The sequence below is a fragment of the Schistocerca gregaria genome, chromosome 3 (genome assembly GCF_023897955.1).
Source record: "Schistocerca gregaria isolate iqSchGreg1 chromosome 3, iqSchGreg1.2, whole genome shotgun sequence".
Taxonomy (NCBI): domain Eukaryota; kingdom Metazoa; phylum Arthropoda; class Insecta; order Orthoptera; family Acrididae; genus Schistocerca; species Schistocerca gregaria.
This window is the reverse complement of record NC_064922.1, coordinates 346,107,521-346,124,996: the sequence shown is the minus strand read 5'-3', so window position 1 is coordinate 346,124,996 and position 17,476 is coordinate 346,107,521. Positions and strand designations below refer to the sequence as shown.

General features: G+C 36.0%; 1 protein-coding gene across 1 annotated transcript in view; it reads left to right on the top strand.

Annotated features, from left to right (window-relative positions):
* LOC126354187 (potassium voltage-gated channel subfamily KQT member 4) overlaps positions 1-13,738 on the top strand; it is a 969,743-nt gene extending 956,005 nt beyond the window's left edge. Inside the window, exon 15 of the mRNA XM_050003638.1 lies at positions 2,787-13,738. The gene's annotated coding sequence lies outside the window, so the exon portion shown is untranslated. The remainder of the gene's footprint in view (positions 1-2,786) is intronic.
* The last annotated feature ends 3,738 nt before the right edge of the window (positions 13,739-17,476 follow it).

Here is a 17,476-nt window from a genome sequence, read left to right as displayed (position 1 = left end):
CAGCACCTCCAAACTATTGTCCATAACCTCCCATCCTACATTCAAGACATTGCTCACTTTCTTCACAGTCTGTCCCATTACCACCAAACACCTTGTTGGTCACTATGGATATGACATCCCTGAACACCAGCATCCCCCATGCCCATGGCCTTATGCTCATGGAACACTCCTTTTTCCATTGTCCTCCTGATATCAAATCCACCACCTATTTGCTAATCCTTCTAGCCAGTCACACCCTGACCCACAATTATTTCACTTCTGAAAGCCAAATATAAAAGAAATATTTGGTGCAGCTATGGGTACTTTCATGCAACCATCTTGTGGCACCTTATTTATGGGCCATCTGGAGGAACCTTTTCTATCCAGTCAGCACATAAAACTCCTTGTCTGCTTCACATTCAGTGATGATATTTTCATGATCTGGGCTCATAGCATGGGCAGCCTTTGCTCTTTCCTCCACAACCTCAACAATTATGCACAGATGTGCTTCACCTGGTCCTCTCAATTCATCAAGCCACCTTCCTAGGTGTTGATCTCCACCTCTCAGGCTGCTCCATAAATGTATCTGTCCATATTAAGCACACCAACCACCAACAGTTCCTCCAGTTTGACAGTTTTCACCCATTCCAAGCCAAAACGTCTCTTTGTGACAGCTGTGATATCTGTGGACTCTGCATCTGCAGTGGAAAGCAGGAGTTGTCAAAATACACTGACAACCTTACCAAAGCCTTTATTGACAGACAATATCCTATCCACTTAATACATAAACAAGTGTCCCTTGCCATCTGCTCCTCTGATATGAATGAACCTGTTACCCAGCCCCTGACCAGGACTCATTTGGTAACCCAGTATCATCCTGGCTTTGAAAAGCTCAACCACATCCCCTGCCAGCACTTTGACTATCTTTCATACTGCCCTGAGATCAGGGATATCCTACCCAAAATACTATCCATGGCATCTGAAGTAGCCTTCTGTTTCCCAACTAACCTAAAGAATATGTATGTCTATCCCTTTTCCAATCCTGCTCCTAATCCTGCAAGCCATGGTTCATACCCTTGCAGTCGGCCAAGGTACAAGACAAGTCCCACACACCAACATATCACTTCCTACTGTAGTCCAGTTATAGGCATTTCCTAACAGATGAAAGTCAGGGCTCTGTGTGAAAGTAGCCATGTTATCTATGCTGCAATTACTGTACAGCATTCTATGTGGGTATGACAAATAACCATCTGGCTGCTCACATGAATGGCTACTAGCAAACTGTGGCAAATCACAAACTTGACCGCCCAGTTACTGAACATGCTGCACATCATAACATAAATGACTTCAACAGGTGCTTCACCCGTGGGCCCATTCGGACACTCCCTTCCAGCACAAGTTTCTCTGAACTGTGCTGATAGGAACTGCTCCCAACACATCCTGCTCTCTCACAATCCCTATGGCCTAAACCCTCGCTGAACTGTTCCTGCTGCCTCACCTTGCCTATTCCCTACTCTCTTCTGTTCGCACCACTGCCCAGATCATGCAGTGCCTTCTCCCACCACTCTTCATCTACCCCTCCCCCCATGTAGGCATTTCCCCTACTCCACCCCCTCTCTCCCCCCTTCCCCCCTCCCCACTCTATCACTCTTCTCTCCCCATTTTTCAACCCCACTCCCTTATCTATCCCTCCCTTTCTCCATTTTCATCTTTACCTTTCTCTCCTTTTTCCCCATCCACTTATTCCCCTTCAGTTTCCTATGCTCCCACTCTCCTTTCCTATATCTCTGTTTTTTGCACCTTCTGCACCCTTTTCATCTCACCATGCAGTTGCGAAGTCATTTGCCCAAATTCCTGCTCCTTCCCTGCTAGCCTCTCCTTGTGTCCTTCCCTATCCTGTCTCCAACTCCATTAGCTCAGGCATCTGCTTTCAATAACTGAATATCAATGAACAGTTTTGTCATGGCCGCAGCAGTGTGCATGTGGGTGTCTGTGTGCTTGTGTGTGTGAATATGCATGCTACTTCTAGAAAAGAGGTAGTGCTGGATAGTATGTGTGAACACTGTTTTCTGTTATGTGTCTCTATGCTCCATGCATCAAGCTGCTGTAGGTAAGTGGTTGCATTTCTCTTATTTTACATAAAATTTGGCAACAGCAGCTTGATATAAATTTGTAGCAGTTTTATTGTAAATGAAAAGGCTTGTTCTTCACAATTGCCTGTTTTTATTTGCTATTCACCATGGTTAAGAGTATTTCTTTGTCGGTATTTTGTGTATGCCAATTTTTTAAAAGTTTTTTATCTATTTATTTATTTTATCTTATTTCATTTTTTTTATTGATTTTGTTTGTGAGTTTGGGAGTTGGATATTGTATCTGCAAGAGGGAAGATTAGAGCTTAGCATGCCATCAGTGGTGGAATTATTAGAGATGATACTCTAGCTTGGATAGGACAAGAACAATGGGGAAGAAAGCTGCCCATGTCCTTTTGAAAGGCAAACTTCAGAAAGTGAGTCCATGTGGTGGAATGGGAATTAGGATCATGCTCCTGCTGCATATGAATTCAGTATCCACTGCATCATCTTGTTAAGCAGGACAGGGAGAAACGTATGCTACTCAAAGAATAGTAATGCACTTTCCTGTGATTCAATTCAAAGTGTGCTTATGTTTGAATAAATACTTTAACACATGTTACTGGCACTAATTTTATAATGTAGATAGTGTCCTCCTTTATGTTAAGAAACTGTGAAAGCTTAATTTTTGCACTCCAGCATTACTGTAATAAGATTCACTAACTTTCATTGTTGCAGATTCTGGCATAAAGCTGATCAAAGAGACTTTTAATTATTATGAAGAGACAAATGTCCGAAAGACATTGTGGAAGAGACTGCCATTATGTTTCATTTGCAGTGAGTTTTCATGTGTATGTGACAGTTTTAAATGAAGTGAGTGTTTTAAAGACAAAAAGAAATGAAATTACAAAAATCATCTTATTAATGGATTGAGAAAGTGACATTTTCTTTTATTTTACAAAACAACGAATTGTTGAAATGGAGAAATTTATTTTTGTTATTCCTTTATTCCTCATCTTCTATGACTGTCATAATCCATGGCTGTTTCAGTGAAGTGAAATAAACTTTTCATGAACTATGACATGGTTCCTGAAATGAAATTACTGAAATAAATATAATAAAAGAAGAATTGTGCTATGTTGAATGAACTGAAATTAAGAGTTTAATGTACTAGTACTTTGGTGCTATCCTCTGAAATCTGTCACAAATGTTTTGTGTTTCATTGTCTTTTGTTGGAAACCAGCATGACACATGCTTTGTAAAAAAAACTCTTCTGTTTAATTTGAAATTTGTGTTCAGAAATTTCTGACTGATATAATTTTGAACAAAGCTTTCTTTCTGATCATGTTAATGATGAAACAATAAGAAACAGTCAGTTCAAACTGAGAAACACCAAGTATTTGTGATAATTTCTAGTTGTACAGTTAACTAGTGTACTATAAAATAATAATTTATTACATTTGATACAACTTAGAACTAGAAATTACATCTGAAAATGTCTGGATAATTCAAAATATTTCGCATTTTTTTAGAACTTCTCAGCTGTACAACACCTTAGAACAGAGGCAAACTTCAGAAACTAACTTCATGAACCCAAATAAGTTTGTGAGAAAATTTCATTCATACATATCAGCCTAGAATTCCAATTATTTGAAAAGGTGAACCATTTCTTGAAATTGTTTCCAAAAGTGCTTTAATTACAATATTAACATTCCATTTTCTAAAATTATTATTATTGATGTATATTCTGATATGGTGATAATCCTTGTGTAAAGAATGTTGACATTCACAATGGGCTGCATCAGTTTGTTTTCATTAATAAAAAATGTAAGCTTTGAAAATGTAGTGCAAAACATTAAGCAATGCTGTAAGAGGTAGCCTTTTATGATTTTAAACAAAACAAAGCTTATTAAGTTCATGACAAAAACTGGAATAGAGTTATGTTCAAGTTGAAAGGTTCCAAAGCTTTACACACTGTCAGTGTAATGTTATTGCTGGAATTGTTATTTTACAATAGTAAATTATTTTGAACTTTTGCTTCAGATACTGTTTAGGTAGTTCAGTAATATACCACTTACAGTTCAATATTTTAAAAATGCTCTCCTTGGAAAATAGCAGTTTTTTTTTTCAAAAATGTACTATCCTGCATTATTGTGTTCCACTGATTCCTTCAAACTTATCTCATTTAAAAGAGCACTGATGAGAGCATTATTGTTTGAAATTGTATTATTCATATGGGGATATTAGTTTTTGTTTTAAACAAAGGTGTAAATCACTTGACACACAAAGTTTCTCAACCTTCTTGCTTGGTTGTGTCTGGAACAGTACTTTACCCTATGTGTTGTTTATTGTAGAAAGCCTAATTTAGAGAAAGCCAATGATCACTTAAAACAAACATGCAGCTTTTAAATTTTGTTTCATCTAATGTGATTTTTAATATAAACATTCCAGTTGTTTCTGTATGTCTAGCCATTAGATATTGTATCACTGGGCTAACAGACTTTGTTTAATTTCTTTATCAGCTGAAAGATAAACCTCAGCTGTTGAGTACTTTTAGACAAACTATGTATCAAATGTCACCTTTTAATAATGAACATGTGTCATGTGATCCCAGCTGTTGGATCCATCATAAAATCAGAAAGATTTATAAGTAAAGGACACCTAACAATAAATATTTTTACTGTTGCTAGTGGTAGTAGAAAATGATATTGGTTTTTGCTAATGAGTTTAATATGTACAAAACTGTGAAGAATTCCCTCGATTGCATGGAGATGGACAAGAAACAGACACAGATTTATTTGTTCCAGTAAGTTAAAAATGTTTAATTTTTTGGAAACAAATGTCAGAATCATCTCCATTATCATTAATTATTTCTTGTTATTTAGGTGCCATGAAATAAGTTACCTTGTTTTCTTGCATTGAGGGAACTAATATAGCTTATATGTGTTTGTGGTGATGTCTGTTCATAATATTTCTGGATTCCTTTTGTATAGTTCATTTCTGAACAGGCAGATTGGCATCAAGTATCTGTCTGTGCATCTTTATACAGATGGGTGTGGGCCATTGGCTGTTTAGTACAGCATCTCGAATCAAAACACCTTTCAGCCATCTAAATTTCCAATTGTTGTTTTACTCAGCAACCAATTTTGGCAATATATTATTACACCATTGTCAGATGCTCTGACTAACATGTAGGAAGATTCCCATCTCTGGCTCAGTCAAAATAGGGGCCAGCATTCTTTGACTGGTATCTATAAATTTTTAACACAGTATCCCTTTGATCATCTCTTGTTGACAGTTGGCAGCTGATCATCGAAGAGATATCTGTGTCTAAAATCTACAAATATGAGCCAGTGAATGATGACGCCTATGCTGACTGGACTGGAGGTGAAAATCTTCCTACATATCAGTCAGGAGGCCTAAAGATGGTGAAATATATTGCCAAAATTGGTTGCTCTATAAAATAACAATTGGAAATTAAGATAGCTGAAATGTGTTTTGATTTGGAATTCTCTATTAGATTGGCATAATGTCATGTAGTTTCACAACCTATATTCTTTCTTGATTGATTCATCTCAACTATCTCAACCAATGAACTAGCCAAACCCAGCCCAATTATTCAGTTTAAGGTTAGTTTTGTTCAAGACCACCTTTCTCTAAATAAAAAATTATCACTTATGTGTGGACCATAGTAGTCTCCATGGTGCACAACATGGCACATTTTCAGTTCTTTGTTTTTGCATTCCTTTGTACCCACATTGCACCCACTCTCTCAGAAAGGGCTCTTTTCTGCTTGTTAGGCTGAGTTTTTGTGGCCCTCTTGGGTTTTTCTGCTTGGTTAACTGCCCAGTTGAGAATTTTTTCAAAATATTCTCCTGTCTTGTGTTTCAAGTTGGTTTATTAATGCTTATTTCCAGTCTTCTTTTACTGCACCAATCCATTTTATCATTTCTAGTTTTCCTTTATTGCGAGTTTTGTAGAATCCCACAACCATTTAGTTCATTTGCTTAATACTATTCTCCTAATATGCACATAGAATTTTAGAGGAATTTTTTTAATATCTGAACATGGGCTGATATACTTTACAAATTTTTTATTTGCTCTTAGTCTATCTCCAAATACCTGTCTGACTATCTTTAAAACTGAACAACAAGCATATGTAATTGTGGCAAAGTAGCTCATAGATAAACAGTTAGTTATCAAAGTCTTCAATGTACACAATATTTTGGCAAGTGACAATATTAACATAATCACTGTTAAGAGGCCAGTGTGGTGCTTTTCTCTTCCCCCCTTCTGTCTGACCCGCCACTCTGTCTGCCATCCACACCCAGCATCTCCTCTTCCACACCTCCCACTGATACATTGCTCTATAACCTGTACACCAGGTACACATGCTGGAGGCACCTCTATTGGTCCTGTGCCAGCTCCCAAAACCTGTGGGATACCTCCTTTGTTTTCTTAATCACACTAATTGTGGGTTACTCCAATTAAGAAGATTGTCAGCACACTAGATGATGGCAAAGTAGTCACTTGTCAAAATACTATACCCCTTGGACATCAACATACAGCTATTCACTTGTGAACTACTTCATCATGAAGTATGCTGAGAGTAGTTCACAAATCATATAGCTAACAGTAATGAAGAAAATTTAACTTTAATTTCTATGACACTGTGCACTTTCTTTAGTCTGTGAATGTATACAAAAAGGATCTGGATAATCGACTGAATAGTCCACAGGTGTACTGCCAATTCATGGTATGCAGCAGCCACATTATGTTAATGATCACACTTGTTGCTGTCATTCAGTTTACCAACAAACTGACCTCCTAGGGGCACACAAATAAATTATACCTGTCTGTCCATGGGCTGTTTCATATGCAGTCTGTGGACACAGTCACCACTGACAGCCAAAGAGGCAACTGCTTTGTCATCTGTGATCATTGGCATCATGGCAGGATGGCCTAGGTGTGACAGTGTAGATGTAGGCACTCCATCTGCCCTGGCTGATAGCTCAATGTTTTTTCTGATTGTCTTCTTAATTAGACAAAGTGCTGGTTCCAAATCTTGTTGCGACTGTATGTCATGGAAGATATAAATCTCGGAATATAAGACAGTCATTGTAAAGGCTTTGGTGGCCTCTCGAGGCATACTGTCCCAGTATTTCAATTTTTATGCTAAAATTGCCACTATGCTGGGAGAAACTGAAGAATCACATATGATAATTGTTTGAATATAGCAGCTCACCATCACATGGGTCTTGGACAGACATTTCTCTGTGACCATTGACTTATTAGTACACATTAGTCGACTGCACCACTGGCATTAAGCAGCAATGTTTGGTGATACACATTGTTTGTTCAATGTATGTCTTGCCACAATGGTATACTGTAAACTAAGGTCATCTTTGAAGCTCCCAAGCAATGCCAATATTTAATTATGCAGGCAGAAGATAGTTCTGACTTGGTGTTTTTCCAGTATATGCTCAATTTTTCCTGCTAGCGCACTGGTGTATTGTATAAAGGATATGGCTGCCTAATTCTTAGTAACCCCATTCATCTCCACAGGCTGCACTGTAGCAGTAGGACATATAGTGCACCTTATCAGCCGTTCCATGTAACAGCTTTCTGGAACACCATTCTGAGGTATTCCAGTTTCTAGGGAAGACACCCTAAATACGAGATTGCCCCACTCGCCTTCACAGGGTGGTGGCAGCTGTCTGTGTACAGGTGTAAGCCAGAGTGTTTTCTTCCAATATACACAGTGAATATGATTTTGAGATGCATGGGGCTTAGATGTGCAAGGAAATGATGGACATAAAAAATTACTGAGAACTAAGCAGCCTCAGCCTTTACATTGTACTCCAGTGCATTAGCAAGAAAAATTCCGTCCCTATTGAAAAAACACTGAGTGAGAACTGTCTTCTGCATGCCAAATAAAACACAAGCATTACTGGGAAAAATCGAAGATGACCTCGTTTTGTGGAAGGCCAGGGTACATCATATTCCATGCCAGTATGGTAAGACATATATTGGATTAACAGGCACCATCAAAGATCGCTGTCAAGAACACTAGCAGTTCACGCAAGTAATGTCCTAATAAGTTGCAGAGCACTGTTTGTCCAAAACTCTTGTGATGGAATATGAACACTTCAGGATTTTAACAAAGGTGTCAAAATACTGGGACAGCACCATTAGAGAGAGGCATCAGGGACAATCTTATCAACCAGGTCTGCTACTATAGTCTCAGCAGTGTTTGAGATCGAGCACTATGCCTAATTAAGAAGATGCTCAGTAGACACTATGTGCTGGCAGCCTGGTCATATGGAATGTTTATATCCCCACCAGGCATTGGTGGCCATAGACACTGATGGAATCACCCCTTCAGCTGTCACACAGGCCCTCATGCACAGACTGCATGTAAAGCAGCCAACGTGTGGAGGGTTGTAAGTCAGCCATGGTGTACAGGAGGTCTGTTTGCTAGTGCACTTGACAGTGTTGACATGTCCAGTCACAATTGATAGTACACCTGTAGACTGATTCATCAGCCAATGTGCTGACAGAAAGTGAAGAATCACATATGGATAATTGTTTGAATAAAGTGGCTTACTGTCAGTATTTTTAACACTGACATAATTCCTGATGAAAGTTGAAGCTCTTGTCAAAAATTGCAGCCATTTATAACAAGAAGGATTATTGTCCAGAATTTAGTTCCCATTGGTTGTGTTTTGATTTCTGCAGCTTTCCAACTAAGACAGGCAGCATGTTTCTGGGCATCCAGATGGCTTGAATATTCAATTTTTGTGATTAATATTTTGATGACTGACTTAGCCCTTTTTATTGGATCCTGAGAGTAAAATTCCCTTTTTGGAATTTGTAGTCTCTGATAGACCACACAATCAGAAAGACCTTAGTTAATTAATTACCACAGTCCAATCCAGTCATAAATTAAAAATTTTGTCCCTTATCTTTAATGTACTTATTTTAATATACTTCTTAATTACACTGTTTCATAAACTTGGAGTGTAGTGCACTACAATTCTGGTCTTGTTGTACTAGGCATTTTTTGATGAAAGCTAATTTACTTGACTATTTTAACTGGTCATATTAATGGCATACTTTCATCTCTCTTCGACTGTTACAATCACATGCCTTACAAATGACATATTATTTATGTTTTCCCCTTATTTAGATAAGGGCAGCATAGCAGAAAAATAGTGGTACCCACATATAGTTTCCCCCAAGAATCAGCACTCAGATCAGTATATAGAATGGAAATTGTACTGAAATGCAGCAACTAGTTTGGAAGAGATAGAGATTAAAAAGAAAGACCAAAACCAAGGGTCTGTCCTAAGTTGTCTCAGTCTCTAGAAAAATCAGCAGACATGCTAACTTAAGTGTTTCAGTTCTGTCAACAAAGATGAAAGTTTTCCTTTATAGTCTTAGAGACAAGCTAGTCCTTCAAAAACCATATGCAGATTAAATTCCATATCAGTCAGAGATCACTAACCACTGTCTGAAATATTATCATGAAATGAGCATCCTGACAGAGGTTTCGAGCTCCTGAGATATCACAACTAATAAGTGCATTCAAATAGGTATTATGTGTCTGTAAGTGCATTTCGTATAGTCGTATTTGGAACTGGAAAGAAGCACACCTAAGGCCAAGTGGATATACTGTATGGTGGCCAAGGAATATCTGCTTCACTAATTTTAAAATCTGATAAAGACTTAGCTATGAAAATATGATATTGCATTGCTGTACTTCATTGACACCCTGTGTCTTTGGTAGATAACATTGGTAACAACCAATAAGGAATGTATAGCTGTAATCCTAATAAACAAAGATGTATTTTTCAGTTCAGGCAAAGCTTATGATAAGACACTAAATTTATTAAGATCTCACCCATCTTCTTGTATTTCACATCCATCCCTCTCTGCCCAAAAAGAAGGGGGAAGGGCTACAGTACTGAGAACTTCCCGTGCCAAGGCCTTCAAATAAATATACTCCAAGGCCACAGCTGCAAAACACCCTTCAGTACTGTTAAAGTGCACATAGCAGTGAAAACTATGGACCATTGTAAGCAACATTCTGTGAACATGACTAAGTTAGTCATCAAAGTATAGTGCAAAAAAAGGAGAAAAAGGAATTATTTCTGCAGTAAAAGTCCCAGAAATGTGCCTATAATAATGGTGTCTTTCAACTCAGATACTCACGTACATATTAACGGTAATACATCTTGAAATTAGTGAAGACACAATTTAATGCTTTCCATACTCAACATTAAAAACTGCATTTTCCTTAGGCATCAGTTAAAAAATCCATTTTACATGCACTTCTAATTGAAATACTGCTGATAGAGTAACAGACAAGATGCCGATAACTTAAAGGTACGAGAGACATAGAAAACTAATCATTATTTTGAAATGTAGGTGAGATTATGTTTTAATGGTGTTATCATTGTTCAGTTTGTTTGCCGAATAAGTTCACATTTTCACTTATCATTTTCAAAATTTAATATTTCACACTTAAATAGTCCCCATAGAATTTATTTGATGGTAGGTAAATTTAAAATACTTATTTTCACACGATGGGTAGGAAAAAAATGACAATAAATAACTTAGAAAATATGATTTGTGGTAATGCTTAGGAACCATACTTATTGAGTTCATGATTATCAGAATACACAACTGGAAATCATTAATTTAACTGCTCATGATTTGCGCAGACAGAGGGTAAAAAGAAAATTAAATCTCATGGCTGGTTTTGTCATATGTAAGTAGCAATACTTTCAGTAAATGAAATACATCAAAATTCTGATTTGGAACAATATCTGTTCTGTATCCCATTCGAAACACATACTTACAAAAGGTAAATTTAGAAAGAATTTGTACACATAATTAGTGTAACACATAAGTGAGAAATATTTAGTCCAGATACTGCTTTACATGTTAAAAACACAGACTGGAAAAAGCCTATTTTCAAATTTACTTCCACAAAAAATACCTGTGCCAGGGTAAACAGTGTTCCCATTTTTTTTCAGTAATGAATTTGGTTTTGTTGCCTAAATGTTCCACTCACCACAGATATTATTACCATCAGCAGATGATAATAATTTCCATTTTTTTCATATTTTGAAAAATATACATATTTTCTGTTTATTCTGAAGTATTTCTCATGTAATTTTAAAATCAGAATGGCAATTATGTTAGCAGAAAGACATATTGCAATTTCTGCATTCAAGTAAAATTGTCTGTTATTAATCACCACAGCTCCTACAGGTTTGTCTTGAACATAAAATTTTGTTTTCATTGTGTTACTATGTCCAGAAAAAATGCATAATACTGTGATGAAGACATAAAATGTTTATACTAAAAACTTTTATTTAATTTCAAGTAAACTGAGAGGAATGTCCAGGGAATTTTTCAGAAAATAAATTATATTCATTCTGTTTGTTATAGTTCATATTTTTATGACAGGAAGAATTGAACATTGTTTCAATAATAACAAGATATAGTGCAAATGAATGTTACTGCTCATCACACAATGTAAAATATATATTGGTTGGATGTTAATATCTTAAGCAGCATAATAATTTGCAGGCTGCAAGACAACATGATATGTGTGTTGACTCTCAAAGTAAATCATTTTTATTCTATTGTGAACTGTTAAAGATTGAAAGCTAAATTTAAGTAATTAATCATGTTAATCACGGGGGCATAGGAAAGTGATAGCAGCTTCAAGTTCCATTAAATTTCTATTACGTTTCACTACATAGCTCCAAAATATAAAAAAAAATTAAAAGTATTTATACATGAAGGTGCCTTTTACCTTTTGTAGACCTTCTATTGAAAGTAATGTCAAAGTAATTGTTAGGCCAGCAAAATCAAAGAGAATAATTTATTAACATACTGAAATAAATCTTAACTTGATCATATGGTGCACATCCACTTTTTGAGGGCCAATTAAAATTACTATCATAGAAATACATGATAGATTAGACAGAAATACATTAAAACTGAAATGCATAAGGTTACAGCATTGTTCAGGATATATAGTTATATATAGTTATTTTTGTTATTTAGAGAAAAACATCATATGCAAGACACAAAATGATGCTTGATAACTGATATATTTGAAAAGTAATTTATGAAGTTAGATATCTGTATTGCATACTTACCAAATACAGCAGAGAAAATATTTTGTACTATGAAAGTCAAGTTTGTACATACAGTGCTAATCTACTAGTGCCATGACACTTTTAAGATATTCATAAGGCCTCCTTTTGAATATTGTCAGCATTTTACATAGAAAAATTTAAAGCTTGCTTTCATTAATCAATTACAGTGAAGTAATTTGGGCTTTGTACTTCACTACTTATAAACTAATTAAACAATAAGATAACTATTTCATTTGTAGATAGTATATTGGAATTCATTATTTTCAAATTAGGCTGATTTTTGTAAATTAATTCTTAATTTGTTGGTTCTCATCATCATTATCAAATAAATGTGCACAGTATCTCTACCTCTATATAAAGACAAATTTAAGTTTAACTCATTTTGTAAAACTACTTTAAAAATTCTCCAATTGAAATGAGAGGTTAGTAATTCACCATTGGTTGTATGTGAAATCTTCTACTGAAAGCTTTCTGTTGTAATTAAATATTTTATAATCTTATAATATGGGCTGTCCTTTTTCCATATTAAATGGTTTGTGTAACTTTTATTGTATGTCTAGTTGTATAATGCCTCCTTGTAATTAATCCCTTTCCTCAAAACAGACACTTAACAAAATACTGCTTGAAATATGTAATATATTTTGAATTTTAATTGTAATTTTTGCTGTCTTATGGTTCTCTAGTATGAATCTCAGCTTGAAAGACATTTTCTTGTAACTACAGTAAAATGATGCTATAGTTACTTTGGGTCTTCTTTTTGTAATTTTGTCAGAGAAAAAGTTAATGTAAATTGCAGCATGAGGCTAGAACAGTTTCACTGCCCTTTTTGTATCACTAAATTCTTTAGAGAGATAATACTTTCCTGTGTACCACTGGTTGTGAATCAGTAAAATCACTAAATAATATGATGATTTTTGTGCCTGCATGAACTAAAAGTCAAGAATGTAGAACTCATAGTCAGACTTTGCAGTCTGCTCTACAGTTAAATGAAGGTGAATATACAGCAGGTAATGATGTTAATAGATAGAAACTATGTTAAATAACTGTGCTGCACCTCATTGTTTATTTCATTAATCCTTATAGAAGACACCTTTCCTCTCCTTTGCTTTGATTTCCTTATTTATGAAATACTGATTTGTGCTCAAAGACAACATACCTCTCCAATTTCATTTTTGTTTCTTTTTCTGTATATTCACTAATTATCCCTCAGAAATTGCACAAACATATTTCCTGAATCAACAAACTGATTACAAGCAATCAAGCTGTTTAATGAAATTCTCTTTACATTAATTTGGCACCCTTTGTCTTCACAGGCTATGCTTCTGTTCTTTGCAACTTCATAGTTGAGTTCGTATAAGGGATTCTGTTCCATTATACCAAATTCTTAGAGTTCTTTTTGTTTCATATACAAATGGAAGGTTGGAGAAGTAAGTGCTTATTACACTAGTGTCATTCTGTAATCTCATCTTGTTTTCTGAATCATTTGGGGAGTTACTGTATATTTCCAGTTGGTCACGATAAACCAGAATCTGAAATTTTGTAAGTTTAATCTTTTTATATGTTTATAAAAAGTTTGACACTTTATGTATAAAATATTTCTGAGATACTCCCATCTGAGTGAAATAAACTGTGAACATCTGTCATGTTGGTCTGTTCATCAATCTTGAAACTAATCTCACAAAATTCTGACACAGGCCATTAACATGTCTATTAACAGATTGTTTTTATAGACTAGTTGCAGTTCCTAGTTGTCAATCAAAATGAAGCCTCCATCACAAGGACACCGATCAATAGTTTCTAGAGGGGATGGGATAGATCTGGGTGTATTTAGTATTTTTAATATTTTAGAAGATGAAGGGTGACTTGTAAGCAGCCATGAAAAAGTTCCTGTTCTGACTCAGTTAAAAGTTAAAAGCCTGCATAATGCCAGCTTTAAAATCATTTTCTTCAAAGAATACAGCTGCCTACACTATATTTTTTTCCTTTCCATGGAGATTTGAGGGTGGGGGGGGGGGGAGGGGTGGAGGTGACCCATTGCCCCCCCCCCCCTCCCCCAGGTATGGGCTCCTATGTTCCAACTTGCTGCACACAACTGGGCATATATGGTCAGTCTATTGAGTGCTGTCAATCTTTGTTAGTTCTTGGTAATTGTATGATATGAAAGACTTCATTTGTGATAAATCTTCCTTCATACCATAGGGTGCTGTCTTACATTTAGTCAAATGTGTGACTCAATATTTTAAATAGTAAGGGAAGTTCTGGTAGAATGTAAGTAATTTAGAAGTAAAGTAGACCACTCAGCAAATGCATTCGGGGGGACAACAGTTCAATCCCGCATCCGGCCATCCTGATTTAGGTTTTCTGTGGTTTCCCTAAATCGCTCCAGGCAAATGCCGGGATGGTTCCTTTGAAAGGGCACGGCCGACTTCCTTCCCTGTCCTTCCCTAATCTGATGAGACCGATAACCTCCCTGTCTGGTCTCCTCCCCCAACCCAACCCACTCAGCAAATGGCATGACCTTGGAATATCCAGAGGTTTCACAAAACACAATGGAAACTTTGCTAGCTTTCAGAAAAAGTTCTTTGACAAGCAAGATTATTAGCTGGGACAAAATGTTGCTGAGCACAATCATGCTCCAGTTCAATAGCTGCTTCACAGACCATGCATCTGCATCTTTCCCACCAGCATCATCTTTTCTGAAATCTGTAAATGAGAGTTATCCTTTCACTCCCATAATCCTCCTGATTCCCACCTCTGTTAATCCACTGTTTACACATCTTCTACCCAAGAGTTTTCCCTCCCTGTGCCCTATCACCACTGCTGATTCACAGCCCCACATCATCTTCATCATGCACCACTTCCCACAAGCTCTGGTACATGTGTATTACGTTCCTAGCCTGTGAACCTGCCATCCCTCCCTCCCTCCCACATTCCTACCATGCACACCTACTGCCTCCCTCTCTGAGCTGCTAGGTATCTGTCACAAAACCCCTCCTCCTCCTTCCTTCCTCTCTCCTTCAACCCTCACCGCTGACCATCTGCCCAACTGCAACTATGGCATTGTGAGTCCAGCTGGCACAGTGCCTCACACATGTGTAGGAGTGTGCATGAGTTTGTATGCTTTCAAAGGATTTCTTCCAAAAGTTAGCAGGGTTTTCATTCACTTTTGTGTGTGCCTTTCAATGACTCAGTGCTTCTGCTATTTGGTTTACCCCTGAATTATTCACTCAGTATTTTCTATCTCTTTCAGCAGACAATTTGAAGCACATCCAGATATGATTGTTTACTCATGTATTCATTGCTGCTGTAAATAAGGGCATCAGCTTTGAAATGTCTAATCATAGAACTAATATCATTTGCAAAGTCACTAATGAATGTGATTGTTAATGCCTTTCAGTTGAAGAGTATGTTCTTCATTCTGTCTGTCAAAAACAGGCAAAATATTCTTGTCCTCCTTTCCATGATCATCACTTCTTTCTTCTTCATGATTAGAGGTCATGTTAATTAGTCTGCCTATTAGTACCTCAGTCTTATAACTCTACTCTTATTACCAGTAGTGTAATTTCACTGAGCTTCCCCATTAATTTGTTGGCTTAAATGTATCCTTGATTATCCCTCCAGTGATTCCTATACATGATTAATTTACTTATTATACTGGATGCTTTCAAACTTTCTGGTACCTTTGTTCCTCACCTTGTCTTCCCTGTAGCATCATATGGTACCCTGTCAACAGACTATATTTTAGCTCATCGTTTTCACTGAATCTAGGCTCCCACACAAAGGGTCAGAAGCCAGGCAGTTTTATTAAATATCTGTTTCTTAAATACCTGTTTTCTTCCTTACCTGACTTCTCATCATATTTTCTGTTGTTGATCAATGTGTTTTGATTCTTGGTACTTGTCAAGGTATCGTTTCCGTTATAATATACTATATCAAATTTTAGCTTTATGTATGTCAGCCATGATTGAGGGTACAGTCTCTTAGAACTATTTTGAAGAACAAAATGTTTTATTATAGAAATAGCTCTCCTTTAAATTATTTTCTATATACCAACAGCCTGTGTGGCCTCTACTTTATTTCTGTCCAAAGACAAAATTTCCTTATGAAATATTTCTTCTATAATACATTTGAAATAATCAGTCTATATGATTTCACAATTGTTTATTTGTATGACCTAAATATTTAAAACTGTATTAACGGAAAAACAACAGTCTTCATGTTTCATAGCACTGAAACATTTAAAATTTTTTTAAAAAAATGACAATTTTCATGTATTGTATTTGCCCATAACTCTTAATCCAAAATATTATCTGATTGGCATTTGACACCTTTTTGAAGTAAGCAGAAATATCAGTGTATCTTCATAATTAAATGTACATATTACTCTACAGATGTATCACTGAAGATATCAGATCATTTTTACCCATTTTTCATTAATGGTACTTTCAAGGTGATAATTTCAGATCCTAACCAAAAGGAACAGTTTGAAGATTCTTCAATAACCTTTGATGACATACAGCAGAATACAGGTCTTTGTTAAATAAGCTATGGATTTTTACAACAGTGTCCTTAAAATGTTAGGATGGTTTTTCAATGCTTATAAAGAATTAAGTCTATATCATTTACATCAGAAAATTCTTTTAGGATATAAATGGGTATTCCTTTAACTAACTGTTTATCTTAGCTTGGAAATTGTTAAAGTGTAGGGAGAGAACAGATGGAGGGAGTCTGTCACAAATATTAGAGTCCTTAATTTGTGTTTACTACCTGTTCTTGACAGTTTATTAAAAGTTCCTCATGACGTAAAGGAGTACAGGAGTGTATGGCTTTAAGTATTTCCAGACTGATAAAAAAGAGGACAGTAGTGTCCCTCAGAATTGACTTTGTGCATTAGTCTGTCTTCTTCTGTATTCTTAAGATTTGAAATATTGGGATGGCAATATAACAATAGATTGTTGGATATACGAAAATGCAGAAAAACAGAGGAAGCCATTCATGTACACTGTCTGGTGAATAAATCTACCAGTTTTCAAGCAAAATAGGACACAAGCTATTTCCATCAGATTGGACTAATATGATCCTCTAAGTTTAGTTTTGAAACAATATCAGTAAACATTTTACCAATTTTTTTTCTATGTCTTTGTCTAACCACAGTAGAATTTGTCATGTATTTCAGGATTGTAGAACAGCTTGTTTGATCCAAAACTGCTGATTGCTGAATTTATTGTTTTTACATTGCAAGGTGCAGCT